Source organism: Panthera pardus, unplaced genomic scaffold, assembly GCF_024362965.1.
Source record: "Panthera pardus isolate Hobbes unplaced genomic scaffold, ASM2436296v1 HiC_scaffold_1, whole genome shotgun sequence".
NCBI classification, from domain to species: Eukaryota; Metazoa; Chordata; class Mammalia; order Carnivora; family Felidae; genus Panthera; species Panthera pardus.
The window spans coordinates 72,770,589-72,788,563 of NW_026526654.1; the positions used below are offsets into that span (position 1 = coordinate 72,770,589).

The 17,975-nt window shown below is 46.7% G+C and overlaps 1 long non-coding RNA gene across 1 annotated transcript; it reads right to left on the minus strand.

Moving 5' to 3' along the window:
- Positions 1-9,717: 9,717 nt before the first annotated feature.
- LOC109266012 (uncharacterized) lies at positions 9,718-17,724 on the minus strand. The gene is made up of 2 exons (XR_002079479.2): positions 17,630-17,724; positions 9,718-10,468 (listed from the first exon to the last, which is right to left on the minus strand). It is a non-coding gene; the product is annotated as an uncharacterized LOC109266012 (long non-coding RNA).
- Positions 17,725-17,975: the final 251 nt, after the last annotated feature.

Here is a 17,975-nt window from a genome sequence, read left to right on the forward strand (position 1 = left end):
TCAACACCTTATGCTGGATCAAACACACACACACACACTCTATTGTGACACACACTTCTTCGGCCTTGCTGATTCCAGCCAGCACTGAGTCACGGGTCCCTAGTTTGTGATGAGCAATACATATTTCAATATTAACCAGTGAGTCACGAGTATCAAGGACCAGGGACTGGTACGGTTTCAAGTCATCCCATGATGGCACTGGGGTTGAGAGACCGCGCTTTCTTGGCTGTCGAGGTGGCTGATGGCCAGAGAAGAGCCATTTGGCACCTCCTGTCCAGACAGGCTGGTTGGTGTGCCTTGGGTAGCGCCCACCTCCTGCTTCTTCCCAGGGAAGAGGTAGGCTGAGTGAGATCATGTGCAGGGAATGTTTGAAGATCTGGAAACAAAAGGCCCTCTTTCTGTAGGAGCTATTCTGCTACTACTCCTGTGTCCAAAATAAATAGGCTTTTGTGCAGCTGTTGCTGGGTGCTGAGAAAGCAAGAGAGCATCTGTGCCCAGACTTGTCTGATGGCTCTCACCCTCCACCAGCTTCCACTGGAACCTGTGCTCGTATCAGGCTTTGAGCTTCCCCACGAGCATCTCTTTTGTTCCTGTTTATCTGTTGAACTTCATTTCTGTAGAACCAAGGCTTAGGTACCAGTTCTCCTCAGCATCACCAGCTCCTATGCTCTGAGTCAGCTATCTGCGGAGGGGGGGCGGGGGCAGGGACAGGACAGCCAGCCCTTCTCTGCTGTTGCCGTCCGTGCCCATTGGCCTCGTCCATCTCTTCGTTCGTTCGGCAAGATTGTACCGAGTGCCTGTTGCATGCCGTGCGCTGTGGGATGAGTTGGGGATACAGAAATGAAAGCGTACGATCTGTGGCCAGGACTTGCTTCAAGACCATTTGGAGAAAATGGCAATAATCTAATCAGTATGTCCAACAGATACAGGTGAACAAATAGTAAATGTGACTACAAGTGGGATGTTTATACCCTAGGAGACACTCAGGCAGGTAGCTTGGTTCATTTGTTGCCAGATCTCATGATTACACTGAATCCAAAACTCCCCTTCTGTGACCTTGAGTGATTAGTCCAGGTTTTTCCCTCTGCAGCCGCACAGAGCAAATTTTCCTCCTCTTCCGTAATGATGGAGTCCTGGACATGAAAACTTCTCGTCTGAGGCTAAAAGTCTCGTGCCATTGGATCTAGACCTGTCGCCGTTTTAATTGCTGTCTTCTGGGTATATTCTACTTTCTTAGCATCTTTATTGAAGTGGGAAAATGAGAACCCAATACACTATTCTGGGTTTAGCTGGACAGAAAAGTGAGAAAGGCAAATAAGTGAGGGGTAACGAAGAGACTAAAATAAAAAGGAGCCTGACAGAGTGTGTGTGTGTGTGTGTGTGTGTGTGTGTGTGTGTGTGTGTGAGAGAGAGAGAGAGAGAGAGAGAGAGAGAGAGAGAAGAAGAAGAAGAAGAAGAAGAAGAAGAAGAAGAAGAAGAAGAAGAAAGAGAGAGAGAGAGAGAAAGAGATGCATGGATAGAGAAAAAGAATATATTTTTATTTTTAATTTCACATGATGAAAAATCACTTCAAAGACTTTTTCGTATACCATCACTGATTTGGGCCGTCTTAGATGATAACTTATAGTTCCATTCTCTGGTACGTTGATGCTAAAGTCCAGTTAAGAAAGTTTGGTGAAAAGATCTGATCTACCTCGCTGGGCCAGTACTATGGCTATCCAGCCCTCAAGTCAATCTTGATTTTTATCTGACCTTCCGCCATCAGCTGTGGCCTGGGTGACCCTCGATTTCTAAGTAGCTTCCTAATCTAGTTGTACACTTGCCTTTCTCTCTGTGTCAGCGCAAGCAGCAACCAAACCCTGCCCTCATGGGGACTCCCCTGGAGAAGGCTGGCTCGAGCTACTCCGGGGTGGCCAGCTGCCTTCCAGTCTCTATGACTAACGCACAGCCTGAGGGGTCCAAGCCTGTGCAACCACACATTGTACCTGGACATGGATGGCCTGTGACATCTGTCTCTACAGCACAACCCAAACATCCTGGTTCTAATTTGACTTGGGAAAGTCTGTCATTGTGTCAGAATCCACCTGTTAGGGGTATAGTAGTTTGGTACCTGGCATCTATGCCAACTGTGTATCTCCCAGAATCCCTTGCAGTTAGGCTTATGGATACAAAGCAGAGAGAGTTTCCCAATAAGATGCACCCCTGCAAGATTTGAAAAGGGGAAATATGATAAAAAGTGAGATTTCTGCAACTTTGGCTACTGTTTCTGGCCAGCAAGAACTTAAAGATGCTGTGTTTTTCTGTAGCAAAATTCTATTGTGTGGTCACCAGCCTCCTGTCAGTAGAAAGGCAATCATAGCAGCATGCTGATACTTTCCAGATCCCACAGCTCTGTTCTGGAGCTCAGCTGTTCCTGTGGCAGCCTGCCAACTCTCTGCCTTCTATTTGGGGTGGAGGGGGCTCCCCTCGTGGGCCAGGTTGGCCGCATCGTACTGGGAGCCATTCTCGGAGATCCAACTCCCAGCCTATCCCTCCATCCCTTCCAACAATTTTGTAAGTCTTAAATCCCTTGTATTCCCTGCGTTAAATCCCCTTCTCTTTAAAATAACGAGAGTACTTTCTGCTTCCTAAAACCGAGCCTTGAGAGGTGCATTTATCAAAGGTAGTCTGAAAGATGATTTCAGCTCTTTTACCTTAATGAAAAAGCGTCTTGTGAGGTTGGTCTCTTTAGAGCCTTAAACTAGAACTTGAGTTTTAGTTCTGTGTCTGTTGTGCATTTGACCTTGAACAATCACTCAACTCAGCTCTCAAGTCCTTTCCTTATCTATCAAATTAGGCAAATAATACCTGCTTTGCATATGTGAGCATAAATGGAGAGAATCAATGTGCAAATGGGGTTCAAGCAATGAAGTGACTGCTGTCTTTTCTCCTCGGTCATTATGATATATTCCGTGATAAACCCAATCTCTTCCGTTCACAAAGTTTCAATTAGGAAATGTCTATTCATCAAAAAGTGAGAAATAATATCAAATGTCCTGTCACACATTTTGTTTAGATTCCCTATGGCTATTTTCCAACCAGATGCCCTGAGACCCTGGACAGAGAGTCAACATTTCTGCAATAATTTCTAAATGAATAAATGGAAAGTTGGTGAAATCAGGGACCTTTCAAAGTCAGATGACTATGAAGAGGGATAATAGTGTTATCTAGCATGTGAACTCAGTGGTTTACAAACAAAAGTCCTATGGAAAAAGAAGATAAAGTCAAATAACACCTTGTTGATGGCAGACCATTGACCCCCCCCCCCCCCCCCTTCTAATATCACTTGAAGATCTGCCTTGTGCAAGGCTTTCTGCTAGTCATTGGGTCTTATGCTAGATGTTAAAAGAAGTACACCAGGGAAAATTTTACTGTATGTAAATTATATATCAGTTAACCAGACGAGATGCAGAAGTAAATATGAGTTACTTACTTGCCATGCCTGGCAAAGCCTGTTTGAGGTATATAACAGACCCCTGCACAGCACGGTGTAACTCACTCTTCCGTGCAGAGAATTGCTCCTTGACACATGCCTGCCCTCACCCTACTGTCCCCTCTCATGGGAATCTCTGCCCCTCTCTGGCTACCTGATTCTCAACACCTTTAGGGCCCTGCTCCCAGGCAACCTACTCTGAGAAGGTTTTCTTGATTTTCAAAGTCTAAATGAATCCTTCCCTGCTGCCTTTCTCATTGACATATGTTACCTCTAGTATGCCTCATCTTTGTGTCTCTTATGAATTGTTTGTGTTATTTGGTTATTTTTTTAGTTATTTAGATAGCTAAGCGTGAAATATTTATGTATGTTAGTCAATGGAGGCTGGTGCAGCATGGCACTGGTAGGGAACAAAGTTTGTTGAATTGGATCCTGAATGGATCCTTCATACATTTTACTGAATTGAATGGTTGAGGGAAGAGAACTGTGGAGTGGATGCTGGTGAGGTCTTAGCGAGAACCGTACTCCCTGTCCCCATCTTTCCTATTATTTCCTGTCTTTTTCCTAGCTTCTACCTGCCTACTCTCACCACATGAACAAGCGTATGCCCATCTTCCCAGAAGCAGATCATGTTCTATAGCAGGCAAAGGGTATTAGGATCACAAGAAATCATGTCACCTTTTTGGCTTCAAGTTTAATGCTTTCTAGTCCCAGGTACATGAAATTTCAGGGAGGAAAAAGTGTAAAATTTATTTAAATTCCAACTAAATGCACTAAGGGAAGAGCATAGGTGTATTCTGTGAGCAGTTGCCCTGTGCACATTACCAAATTACTATTTAGGTGACGTACGTATGCCCTCAAATTCAAGAAGAGGTTGAGAAAAACAACGAGGAGACAGGGAAAAGAGACATTTAACAAAGTATAGACGATTTGCAGCCACTTGCATGACGAAGTGAAATGTGAAAAGTCATTTAGAAAAAAATTAGTGCTGTTAATGGAAATGCCATACGTACATTTGTATAGAGCTGCAAAGTGTCTAATTTTTTACATTTATCGTCTCACAGACCTCACAGTAACCCTGTGTGGCAGATAGGGCACATGTTTGTACGTGAAGAAATGGATTTAGTCCAATTACATGTCTCCTTGACCTCTTTGAACATACCAAATTTCATTGTAAGTAATTTAGAGAAATATGCCTATTGGCAAAATTTTAGCTGCCATTTTGTTTAAAGATGCCAGACTACACCACTAATGAGCTTAATTCCCATTAGTAGCTTACTAGTTAGGGTCAGAGTCAGCTAATGTTATCCTGGAGCAGACAGAAAAACAAGGTGTTTTTCTGTGAAATGAGCACTTGGCTCATATGGGTTACAATGTTGGCATGGTCTTGTCTATTAAGATCAAAGTCTGTACAAAGCGAAAGATGCTAAACGTTTGATTCCAGGCATCTGTGTTTCTCTCTTCCGTGTAGTGTGTATCCACACTCCATAAACACAGAGCCGAAAGAACGTGGGGGGCAGATACGAAATGCTCTGCATTGGTCACAGGTGAGTGAGGCTGTCTACTTTCAACCCTCTGTCCAGTTGATGTGATGCCAGTGAGAAATCAGCCAGAACATGTGATCTGAAGAAAGAAATTAGAAGACCTCTCTCTCTCTTTTTTTTGTTTTTTTATTCGTATTTTTATTTTATTTTAGAGACAGAGAGAGAGAGAGAGAGAGAGAGCATGCATGAGCCATTGGGGGATGGGGCAGAGGGAAAGAGAGAGAGAATCCCAAGCAGGCTTCATGCTCATTTCAGAGCCTGATGCAGGGCTCAACCCCACAACCCTGGGCCCATCACCTGAGCCGAAATCAAGCGTTGGATGCTCAACTGACTGAGCCACCCATGCTCCCCAACTCTCTTTTGTTTTAAATGGAGGCACGGGAAATAGTAAAATGTTTAAAATGTAGCAGGCTTAAAAAAATGTAGCAGACATTTTTCAAGTTAGATGTTCATTTACTTAGCTAAGAGGTAGGACTGCTGTCCACTGGGGACACAGAGATAGAGGTGGCATGGTTTTCATCCTCGTGCAGCTCAGTAGTTGATGGGGAAGATGAACCTGCAAACGGAAACAATTCAATATGAATGTTTATAAGGGCGTGGGGTGGGAGCAATGACCTATTTGAGGGAAGGCTGTTGGGAGAAGGTGACACTGGAGAGTTCAGAAGCTAGTTTCAGTCAGTGGAGAGAGGGAAAATGATTCTAGGCAGAGGAAATAGTGTCAGCAAAAGCACAGGGATGTGAGAGGTAGGGATGATTAGCTGAAATGGTTAGCGATTCATAAAACATGTGCGAAAATCCAAATTAAGATGGAGGAGATTACACACGAAAATAACGAGAATTTCTAAAAGATCTGTTCCTACTCAAAAGGTTACCGCTCTGGAGAGCACAGCCCTAGAGTGATGTCTCTCAAACTCTAATGTGCCTAGAATTTGAATAGGGATCTCACCAAGACACAGATTCCGATTAGGTAGATTTGAGGTGGGGCCTGAGCTTCTGTGTTTCTAACACGCTCCCAGGTGATGCTGCTGCTGCTGGTCTGCAGACCGCTCTGGGGATACGAATAGCAAGCAGGAGAAGGGCAGTCAGGGTGACAAGCCTGGCACTCGGTTTGAGGCTTGGTGGGAGGGTGTGTGTGTGTGTGTGTGTGTGTGTGTGCACACCTGTGAGTGTGTGTCTACCATAGTCCGGACCGGGTGCTCTTCAGCAGTGGGCAGCAACCGATGCTTTTAAACAGAGTGATGACAAGATCATATGTATGTCTAGTGACACTGTGAAGAACGTCTAGGAGTGGGTGGGATTGGGCACAAGGATGGGAGGCTGGGAAAGAATCTAGGGACTGATATTGGGAGCCTGAACTTTCCCAGTGACAGCAGAAAGAGAGAGGATAGGGTGGATTCAAGAGATACACAGGAGTTAGGACAGACAGGGCATGATGACTGACTGGGTTGAGGGTGTGAGGGAGAGGCAGAAGGAGGAGAGAATAAGGACAGGAGCAGTCACGGAAGAGCAGGGTTTGGTGCTTTCATAACGGGGTACATAATGCAGAGAGAGGAAGTGGTCAGGTTTGGGATGGAAAGGAACCTATAGGTCCCTCAAGCAAAGCTGCTCAGAAGGCAGTTATGATTCAGAACCAAGGCTAAGGAGAGCTGGAGACAGTCCTGAGATGTATGGGTGAAGTTGCACTAGTCAGGGAAAGAAGCAGACGATTGAAGGGTTATAAGGGATGGCCCAAGGGTTAGGAGGAGAGCAGCAGGTGGTATTGCAGCGAGTAGAAGCCAAGTGCTTCAAGAAATAGGTCACGTCAATGTCAAACACTGCAGAATGGTCGCATGGTGGAGTTGACCGAGCATTTGTGTTCAAGACGACTTCAGCGAAGGTAGTTCTAGAAGCATTATGGACACAGGGCCACATATTAATAAGGCCAGGAGAGCGTGGTAGGCAGAATAATGGTCTCCCAAAGAATTGCCTGCTCCAGTCCTTGGCACCTGTGAATATGCTATCTTACTTGGCAAAGAGACTTTGCAGTTGTGACTAAAGTATGGACCTTGAGTTGGGGAGATTATCCAGATGGGCCCAATCTGGTCACATGAGTTTTTCAAGTAAAGAGGAGGCGGGGCATCTGGGTGGCTCAGTCGGTTAAACGTCCGACTTCAGCTCGGGTCATGATCTCACAGTCTGTGGGTTCGAGCCCTGCGTCAGGCTCTGTGCTGACAGCTCAGAGCCTGGAGCCTGCTTCAGATTCTGTGTCTCCCTCTCTCTCTGCCCCTCCCCTGCTCATGCTCTGTCTCTCTCTGTCTCAAAAATAAATAAAAACATTAAAAAAATTAAAAAAAATCAAAATAAAGTAAAGAGGAGGCAAGATAGTGGTTTGGAGAGACATGGCATGCATGACCACTCAACCCACTGTTGCTGGTTTTGAGGATGGAGGAAAGGGACCATGAGTGAAGGAATATGGTGACCTTCTAGAAGCTGGAAGCCTTTCTCAGTTCACAGCCATGAAGAAAACGGGAACCTCAGGCCTACAACGGCTAGAGATTCTGCCAACAGCCTGAATGAGTAGGAAATGAATTCTCTTCGAGCCCCCAAAGGGAATGAAGCCCACTGACACCGTGACTTTTGTCTGCTGAGACCTGTACCAGATTTCTGACCTAGAAAACTGTCTGCGTTTGACACTATGTGATTTCAGGCTGTTTGCTGAATGAAGCTGATTGATAAGTAAGATCACTGTATTTACTGCAGGGATTATAACAACCTCTCCTTCCTTTTGAACTTTCTCAATTTATAAGTAGACTTTATTTTTTAGAGTAGTTTTAAGTTCACAGCCAAATTGGGTAGAAGGTACAGAGATGTCTGATAAATCTCCTCTCCTACTATCTACATAGTAGTTCGTCGGTTACAATCGTTGACCCTATGTTGGTATCTATCAGCCAAAGACTATCATTTACTTTAGGGCTCACTCTTGGTCTAATACGTTTTTAACCTGAAAATAGAGAGATTCCACCAGCAGCGTTAGGTACATTGGTTCCCCTGCTGTGGTCACTCCGTAGCCCAGTGCAGCCCACACTGTGACTTAATAGGAATGTGCACATGCGGTCAAAGACACCTTTAGTGTTTCCTGCTCTGTCTCCTTCCACGGCTCCTGCTCAGCAGTCCAGCTATTACAATAAGTGCTTAATGTGTGCTCTAGCATTGTTGTGGTATCATTTAGACGATTGCATGCTGTGCCGACACAAGTCAGAGGCGGCGAACGCATTAAGGGCTCGTCGTTATCAGCTTGCTGGGGATCCAGGCGATGCGATGGTGGTAAACCTCAGACATTCTACGGAGACACAGTCTTATCTGTACCCTTTGCTCATCCTGTCTCATTCCCTCGCGTTCTGTCCCGTATAAATGCTATCTCTGCGTGTTGTTTGAGGCCAGTGTGTAGTCTGGCTGCTTTTCGAGTCTTGCCCACCCCCCGGGAACATAGAAGTGTCAATGGTCAAAGACACTGCCGTTGCCTTTCAGTCAGAAAGGGTTTGGGGCGCTGTAGGAATGGCCGTGGGCATTCTTAACCATTTTAAAATAATTTATACATTTCAATGTACTTTTAAATTTCGGTATATATTTCAGTTGTTCCAGTTATACTCATTTGGCTTTGGAAGAAAGTTGCTGGAAGCAAGGTGCACATGTCTTTAATATATATTAAGTATGCCCTAAACGAAGCATCCAACACCACACCATCAATTTCTTATTAACACTGGTAAAAGTCTATAAATCTAATGGAGCTCTTCTTTTGTTTTTTCTGTATCCATCCATATTTTTCTTTCCCCTCTCTCTTTTGGAACTATTCGTACTAAGCACTTCTCTATGGTTATCATTCATTTCAATTACTAGATACACCACAGAGTGCTGGGCACTGGGACGACGCTAACTGTAACAGTAATACTTCTAATAATGAACATTAGGCCAGTTCTCTCCGTAGGTGCTCTAGCGGGTCAAACAGGCACCCGCAGGCACCTGTATGGTTGTATGGGGCACACACGTGCTTTCCTCCTCCCTCAGAATGGCACTGAACTCTGCCTATAGCCTTAGCCCCAGAAGAATTCCCTTTATCCCAAAGGGGGTACAATTATGAGAAAAAGGGTGTAAGAGAAGATCACATTCTGTGAGCTGCTCACCCATCAAGCTACTCTGTGTTGCTGTGTATCCTCCTGTTTCAGCTACCCTGGGTCTCCTTATCGTAGGCAGTGTCTGGGTGAGTTTTTCTTATCATGTACATCTGGCAATACAGGCACTGAACAGTACAGGTAAATTCACAGTGAATTTTTTTGCCTGGGTTTGCTCCAGGTCTTTGGGACCAAATCCTACTTATCTATCCACCTACAAAGCTGTCTTCTTACCGGTAACCCTAAAATACCATACCTTCTTTCTGCTCACCTTCTTGGAATTCTCTGATGGTTTTCCACCGCTTGAGGCTTGGAAATTATATGTGCATGCATTCAGCTGCTAGCATTTATCAACTACGGTGAAACAGGAACTCTACCAGGCAGTAAAGATACTTAGTTGAGTATGACACTGTTTCTGTGTTCAATTATTCCATTTGTGTGGTACCTAATGCAACACTACCAGTCACTAATTTGGATCAATATACTAAGGTAAATAATTCCTTCCTGTCTTGTATATAACACTGTGTCAATGATACAAAAAGCTATGCGGATGTATGTATGAAAGCTTAAATATTTACATTTATTGAAACAACTTTTCTATTTGTAAATTTAATGGGATTATGGTAGAACATCCCCGATAAGGGAAGGAGCATGGGTGTTCACTTTCAGGTTGGTTCGTCTGCATCTGAGCAGTCGTAGATACTTCGGTAGTGATCTTTGGTGATGGAGAAGGAAGGAGGGGCATTGTAGAGGGAGGACATTGGGAGATGTCTAGGATGGCTTTGAGGGTTTGATTGCTCTAGGGCTGGGTTTGGGAGTCTGTGGGTGAATATTGAAGAAGGAGGGTGCTGGAGCTTGGGCACAAGCACCTGACAGAACAGATTTGGGTGGGTGGTTCAGGCCAGGGGTGCAATCCAAGGGAGTACGGTTTTGCTTTCTTTTTATTTGGTTTCTTGCCAGGTGGGGCAATGACAACTGGTGTTGTTTAACTTGTGCCCCTCAAGTGCCTCAGAAAATGGGTAGCCATGTTTTGTTTTGCTTCCAAGAAGTTGATATCCCGTCCGGCTGTGGCCAGCGGCAGTCACTCCTGATTTCACCCGCTCTGCGCATTCTTAGGCAGGAACCCTTTCCCCGCTCACATCCTGTGGACACAGAACACTTTAGCCACGGAGATCCATAACTGCTTCCTCCTGGGTCTGAGGCTTTCTTGGCTCTGAAAGCTTCCTGGGTTTGCTGACATCATCCTCGTGTGGAGGAGGACTGGCCCGGTTGTTGAAAACATGCATGTAGTTGAATGAATTCTACTAAGAAAAAGGAAAAGGAAAACAAAGCTAACTCAACCAGACACACCTTCAATGGCCATTGTTCAACACTCGGAATTTATGGTTCTGCGCCACGGGCAGGAAAGGAAGAGGTGACCCCGGGAGGCATTTCCTAAGTGCAGATTAGAAAGAGCCCGGTGAGACTCGAATTGGTCAAAAGGAAATGGAAACACAGTGCTCTCCCTCCAAATAGGGCCATTCTGAGGGAGGTGATCTGAGGAAAAGATGTAACAACAGGAGCCTAACAACCAGGAATTTCAAAACAATACAAAACGCTGTTATCACCGCCGAAGCAGCCAGGGGCTCCCTGGCATTTCAGGGTTCTACTCCTCCCCACACATAAAAAGCCAGACGTATTCACTCTTCAGCCATGTTTCAACATCCTCTTTCAGGGACCTATTCCAGTGCCGAGCATTCCTCAGTCTGGAAAAGTCTCCTCATGTCTAACCCGAATCCCTCATCCGACATCTGAAGTTCGTTTCTTCCTACTCCCTTTTGAGGGATGATGGAAAAGAACCTGTTGCCATTTCCTCCTGAAGAATCTTTCAGACACTTGATGACTTACAAACGCATTTGATTTTCCCTTGCTGGTTCAGAACTTCCTTTCTGAAATGGTCAATTCTGCGGAGTCCCGGTCAAATCTTTATGCTCGGGGGAATGAGCTCTGGTTACCAAGCCAAGTAAAAATGCAGAAACAAGCCCCACCCCCCCACCCCCACTCTGGTTCTCCAAGGAAAACCCTTTGCCCTGGACTCTCAATTTCCAAACAGAATGCAGCACACTGTTTAAAGAGTATTTTGTTTTCCTTTTCTGGAACCCATTGTGTGTTGCATCAAAGACAATGTGTTCATACAGCTGCAGTTGTTGATGTATTAAACTTCCCATGCAGGTCCCCTGGAGTGTTCAGAAAGAAGGGGAGGACTAGCCGGCTAGGTGTGTCAGGGTGTGAGCATAGAGGTGTGTCAGGGTGTGAGCATAGAGGCACAGCCCTGTGCTGGGGGCTCATGCCCTTCTTTCCAGCTTGGAGCGCTCGTGGCCTCTTTCGTTCAGTCTCTGGAGGCTGTCCCCACAGCGACACTCACGCTGAGGAACTGAATAATTGTTGGCACGGTCCGGGGGCCAGCGAGCCAGATTGGGCGGGGAGAGCATTCCATGATTATAACACAATGCCAGAGTAGGATATAAAATTCCTTTCATATTAATTCTTATACAATAGGCATCTTAAAACTTGACTTTTACACTTAAAAGGGAGGCAAAACGCAGCCCTCGGTTGTGTTTTTGCAACTGAAGTTAACTCATTCGTCTTGGCGGCTTCCGCGTGGGTCATAGCTGCCCAGTTCTGTTTGAGAAAGTGCTGGGCTCCTGTGGAGGAGCGTGGGGCTCACCCGCACCAACCAGCCCAGAACTTTCTCCTAGGGGCCTTCCCTGACGTGGCTCCGTGCCTGGCAGCCGGTGCCGCTCTTGGGAAACTGGTCCTGCCGGAAGGCCACGCTCGTTCTTCGTGCCCGAGACCAGAGGGCCTTGGAATGTGGAGCCAAGGCATGCCCAGGCCTCCTCAGAGTTCTCAGGCTTGCAGGCCCCGCAAAGCCGATGGTGCACATGTTGGTCTTGGAGCGAAGCGTTCACCTCTAACACCCCACCTACCCAGCCCCGGGGACTTGGCACGATGCAAGGACGGGGTGTCCTCCTTCCTGAGCCACTCTCCCTGAGCCTCGCAGGGCCCTGTGCGTACCTTGTCAATGTTGTTGACAGGCTGACTCACAGGCTGGGCACGGTTGCTGGAACCCAGAGACCTGGATGCTATTTCTAGCTTGGCTCTGGTCCCCAGCTTTGGTTGCCTACCATGGAGTCTGGGTGGAGAAGTCATTGGGCTCTCAGCTAGGCGGTCGATTTGGGGTAGATACCAGGAGATGTGGGACTTTCTCTTCATAAAAGAGTGGCAAATGAACTCAACGGTTCCCGTGACCTGGTCCATCCCACGTGCCACCTCTGACTTTGGCAATGGTAGGGAACATATTCGAGAAACCTCTCTGAACTCCACAGAGTTGTACTACGTTTTTGAGAGTAATTTAAATGCTCACCCTTAATTCACTGATGTACATATTTGTTGAGCATACATTTATTTAGAATATTTAATGAGAGCCCTTCATAAAAATCTCCATAAACTTTAAGTGCAAATAAGCAGCATTCTCCAAACCTGGAAACTCCCCATGAGATCAATTCCTTTCCAAGCACCTTCCAAGGCTGGGGCTGCTTGGGCAGTATTTCAGACTCTGTTAATAATACCTTGTGGGGAAATTATGACACATTTTCTTATTTTCTATTAGGCGTATACTTGTTCTTTGGATAAAAGGGACTCCACATGTAAATTTGATGATTAGTCTCTGAATTTCTTCTATGAGAGCAGAGCACCAGAATCTCCTGGGCTGTTTGTACAGGATTCAGGCTGGAATTTTAATGGCGAATATCCACTAAAAAAAGCAATAACATCCATGAAAAATTAACATTGCTAAAGAGGCCCCCAGGCCCCGGGGATTACAACCCTAAGGGTCACCAGTAAGTGACCATGATTTAATGAAGAGGTGCTCCCTCTGATTAGTACCAAGTGGCCCTGGCATCCTCCACAGCATAAATACCCGGTCGCCGAGCTTGCCAGGCAAATGCTTTCAGAGGCTGAATTTTCTCGCAGCTCCAGTGAGCTGGCGGTGGACAGCAGAGGACATTCCACTGAAATCGGGCCATTGGAGCCGAAGACAAAGGCGGCTGATTCAAGTGCACCAAATTGGAGTTTCTCTAATCAAACATATTAAATTCACCATCATTCTTGATTGTTTTAATGGGAAGAAAGGGCAGCTGTGCCCTTCATTTCCTAAGCATTTTATTTGGTGCCATGGGGAGGGGAAGAGGAGGAGGGAAAGGAGGATGGGAAGGGAAGAGAGATAGAGATGGCTAGGAAAGCTACAGGAAGCTAATGTCTTTTGTCTTAAAAGTAAAATGATTTTGCATGCTGTTCAGATCCACGCTGAGAGTTCCCAGAGCCGTCACTCACGGACAAAAACCCGAGATAACCAGCTTATAAAACACGTTTGCACAGGCATGGAGAAGCAGGCAGCAAACGGACCGGGGGGTTTGGAATCCTCGGGCAAAGAGAGACACGGGTAACTAGTGTTGGACAGATTTGCTTCACTGGTTCCATGAAAGCCTGCTCAGTTGAGCATTCCCCCCCCCCCTGCATATTTGTGCTTTGTACAGAAGGATTTAAATTTCAAGACACTTGGGAGAACATATCTCCTCTCTTTTGTAACCTTCCTGGCTGAGAGCAGAGCTCACAAAAGGCCTTTTTTTTTTTTTCTTCACCATTTGAGCAATGGGATGCAAAATCCCAGTTAAGAAACTGATGGCCCAACCTATTTTTTTTTTTTTTTTTTTATAAAACAGTTTAACAGAAAGGCCAAGCGTGATGCTTCCTGCCTAGGGCACAGCACGGCATACCAAGTCTCAGTAGGCACCTCCAGCTTCAAAGGGGAGCTGGGGCGCATGATGTCACTTCCTCTGTCTGCTGAGTTGATAACAGGATGAACCTGAATGAGATATGAAGCAGACATTCCACTGTGTAATTAATCATTTCACTCCATTGTAAAGCAGGGTACTTGGGTAGACATTGTTTTCACACTTGGGGTTGCGCATACACAAATGTACCTCTCGCAGAGGAAACAAAGGTCTAGGAATTGCCGCTGTGGGCTCGCAGGCTCACACAGGCTAACGTGAGTCATCCAGAGAAAGGGCTTTGGAAGCTGGTGCCTGTTACAGCCTGAAGCTAGCCTGTTTCTGAGCTGGAATGTGAAAGGCAGCTGGCTGTGTCAAAGGGGCAGAGAATAAAGCCACAGTGTAAAATGAAGACACAATTCAGCAAAGAGGAGATGCTATTAAAATGGTTTTTGCTCCTCTGGCAGCTTCTTTAGGAGGGCCCCCTTTTGGAGACAAATGATTCTAGGCCTCTTCTTCGGGGGGGGGGGGGGGGAAAGAGGAGGTGGGAGCTTCTTTCAGAAAAATGTTATCGGACTCTTTTTAAATGTCTCCATTTGGAGGGAATCAAAGGGAATGTGATAAGGCAGTGTCTGTATACTCGGGGGCATTGTATCAAGTGACACAATGCGGGCTAAATGAAGCTCTTCATCCTTTGGGGAAATCTAATAACTCAATCAATCAGCTTGGGTCTCCTGTCATATACAGTGGGCGTGCAGCCCCTATCCAGAGGTTCCCTCTTGTCACCACAAGACAGCTGGGTGAGGCCGGCTCAATGAGAGGAAGAAATTGCCCAGTGCATTCCTCCCCAGGCCCCCTCTCTCTCCCACATACAATGCCCCTTTGTCCCTGTGGCCCCCATTCCTTGGGGCATGGCCTGAGCTGGGTGGAGGCCACTGACAGGGAACCACTTGGCTTCCAGCATCTTCCCCTTGCAACAGCTGTGCGGGGTGAGCCTCCTGGGCGGGCTTGGAGTCACATCCAGAGCCCGTGGGCTCTGGAAGGTGTCCACTGCTCTTAGCCTGGGTCTGGGTGGCACGGAGGGTAGCTGTCTCTTCCCCACTGTGGTGAGGGCCTGTGGGTCGGCAGGGGGCACCCAGTGGTGCTTGTGAAAGCAATGGGGACCACAGAGAGAGAGAGCTCAGGGCTGGGAGTTGACCCGCTGAGTTGCAGCTTAGATCCATTGCCGGGTTCGCGGAGCAAGCCTTGGGGCAGAAGTCGCCTAACCTCACTGTTGCTTGGTCTCCTCTTTTGTGAAATTAGAGGCCGGGGGAGATGATACCCGAGGAGACGATACTCTTTCAGGCCCAGTGACGTGTGCCTCTCAGTCATAACCAAGGCCATGGAATAGGAGACAGCGTGGGCTTGCAAGTCAGACGGGAATCCTGACTTCACCACCACGCGGTTTTGTTCCAGTTATAAAATTCCTGTTTGAATTAAATAATATCCACCATACAATTATGTCGTGTGAGCTTAATGACCTGAATTACAAGAAGGAGTCTGGTGTGATTGCTGGCACACAGTGTGCCCTTCTAAATGTCAGCCTTCCCTGTAACCTATATGATGGTAACTGTCAAAAGGAAAAAGTACTTACAAGAACTCTGCATCTGTCCAAGAGTCTTGAAATTTAAAAAGAAGTTATATAGTACTTCCATGTCTTAGGTTAGCGGTTCCTGGACATTTCATTTCACAGACAAGTGAAGTTAGGGGGAAAAAAATACAGGATTGGTTGCAAGGTTATCACCTTTTTAATTTTGGCCAAGTAAGTTGGTTAAAAGATAATTCTCGTTGGGGCGCCTGGGGGGCTCAGTCGGTTAAGCGTCCGACTTGGGCTCAGGTCACGATCTCGCGGTCTGTCAGTTCGAGCCCCGCGTCCGGCTCTGGGCTGATGGCTCAGAGCCTGGTGCCTGCTTCCGATTCAGTGTCTCCCTCTCTCCCTGCCCCTCCCCCATTCCTGCTCTATCTCTGTCTCAAAAATAAATTAAAAAAAAAAAAAAGTTAAAAAAGAAAAAAGATAATTCTTGTCTACTTTTACCATCATTTGAAAAAATAAAGGCCATGATGACCATCTTTACCAGGAAAGGACATTTGTCCTCATCAAACTGACAAATGTATGTCATGCATGTATTTCTATAATACCTAAGATACATTTGGACACTGTCCTTCCTTGTCTTTCTATCTGTAATTCACTATGGAGGAGTGGCAGTTTGCCCCTTCTGCCATTAATAGGGGCGCTGATCTTGGGAAACTACTGTCTTTTTTTTTTTTTTTTAACGTTTATTTATTTTTGAGACAGAGAGAGACAGAGCATGAACGGGGGAGGGTCAGAGAGAGAGGGAGACACAGAATCTGAAACAGGCTCCAGGCTCTGAGCTGTCAGCACAGAGCCCGACGCAGGGCTCAAACTCACGGACCACGAGATCATGACCTGAGCCGAAGTCGGACGCTTAACCGACTGAGCCACCCAGGCGCCCCGGGAAACTACTGTCTTAAGCAACCAATTTCGCTTACGTATATATCTTCATGTGTTTGTATAAACGAACATCTGCTATTTTACTTATTTTCCTTTTTTTGCTTTTCTCTCTAATCCCCCTACCCCTCTGCACACAGACACATACATTTCACTTATGTTGTGTTAGCCGACCCAGTCTACCCTGAAATTTCCAGAAGTGAGCAAAATGCTTTACAAGTGTCCTACATTTCAATTCTGTACGTACCCTCCTTCCCTCTCACTTGAAGGGAGCATCCTTACTAGCACGCTGAGCCCTCCCCTGGGGGAGAGGTTCCCCCTGTCACTGGCCAGCATTTCGGGGCTGCCCGGCTCGACTACCTCTTCTGGGCAGAGTGCTATGTACACAGAAAGCAAGGGAAGCCTCCAGCCTTTGCCCTTTGCATGGACCCACTTTGCATGGGGCTGGAGGGGGTTTCCAACCCTCTCCCGGTCTCAGCCATAGCTTCTCCTCTGCACTGGCTCACTCCAAGGAAAGAAGGGCTTTTGAGCTAGTCCATTGGTTCCTTGCTCCTTTCCTTCTTGGTGGAAAGCAGGAGACTGCTGAGCTCAGCCAAGACTGCTCCCTTAAAGCAGAAGCCTGGGCTGCTTTTCATCAGCTGGGAATCTGGGCCATCACCCCCCAACATCGAGTCCTGGGCAAGCGCTCATGGAGCAGGAGCCGGATGGGAAAACTGGACGGCTCTTTGCCTCCTACCGCTTCGGGTTCTCACATTGTGGCCTCATGTGTTGTAAATTACAGAAATACCAAACACACCCACAGTTAAATATAAGCACCAAAATGCTCTTGAATGCCAAGTGACTTTGAAATGCTCTCTCGATTTGTGTTGCCTATACACGGCCTGCTTTCATTAGTGCCAACATACTGAGCTTCCGGCTAGCTGGCTCTTTGCTAGCTTGCCTTGTTTCTGGTGCTTTCCTTGGACTCTCTGCCACCAGGAAGCGGGGTTGTGCTGGGATCACATTTTCCCTATAAGAGATGTGACCTTCCTGTGGACATATCTGGTCTTTGCGGGAGGTCTCTCCGTGGTCAGAAAGGAACACACAGAAAACCCGTTAGGCCCAATATCAAATTTCTTTCTGGGGTAATAGATGTCGGTGCTACTCACGGAGATCTGCATCCTCCCGAAGCTGAGTGTGGCTGAGCCCAGTGGTCCAGCTGGCTGGCCACACAGATACGGAACATGGCAACACCTCCCTACTCACCATCTGGGTCCAGGTCCTGTAATATGCAAATCACAGTAACGTGTGGAGAGCAGCCGGGTCCTCCCTCTCCCCCACTCCCTCCCGCCCCTGACCTGCTGCTCAGTGGGGTCTAGTTCCTGCAAAGTGTGGTGGAAGAAGCCGGCAAGGAAGTGGGGTGGGGTACTCATCTAAGCCGGGCTTGTGAGTCTCTTTTGAAGTGATTTAGACCTTCAAGAAAGACGGTGCTTGTTTTTCATTTGGGAGGCTTCA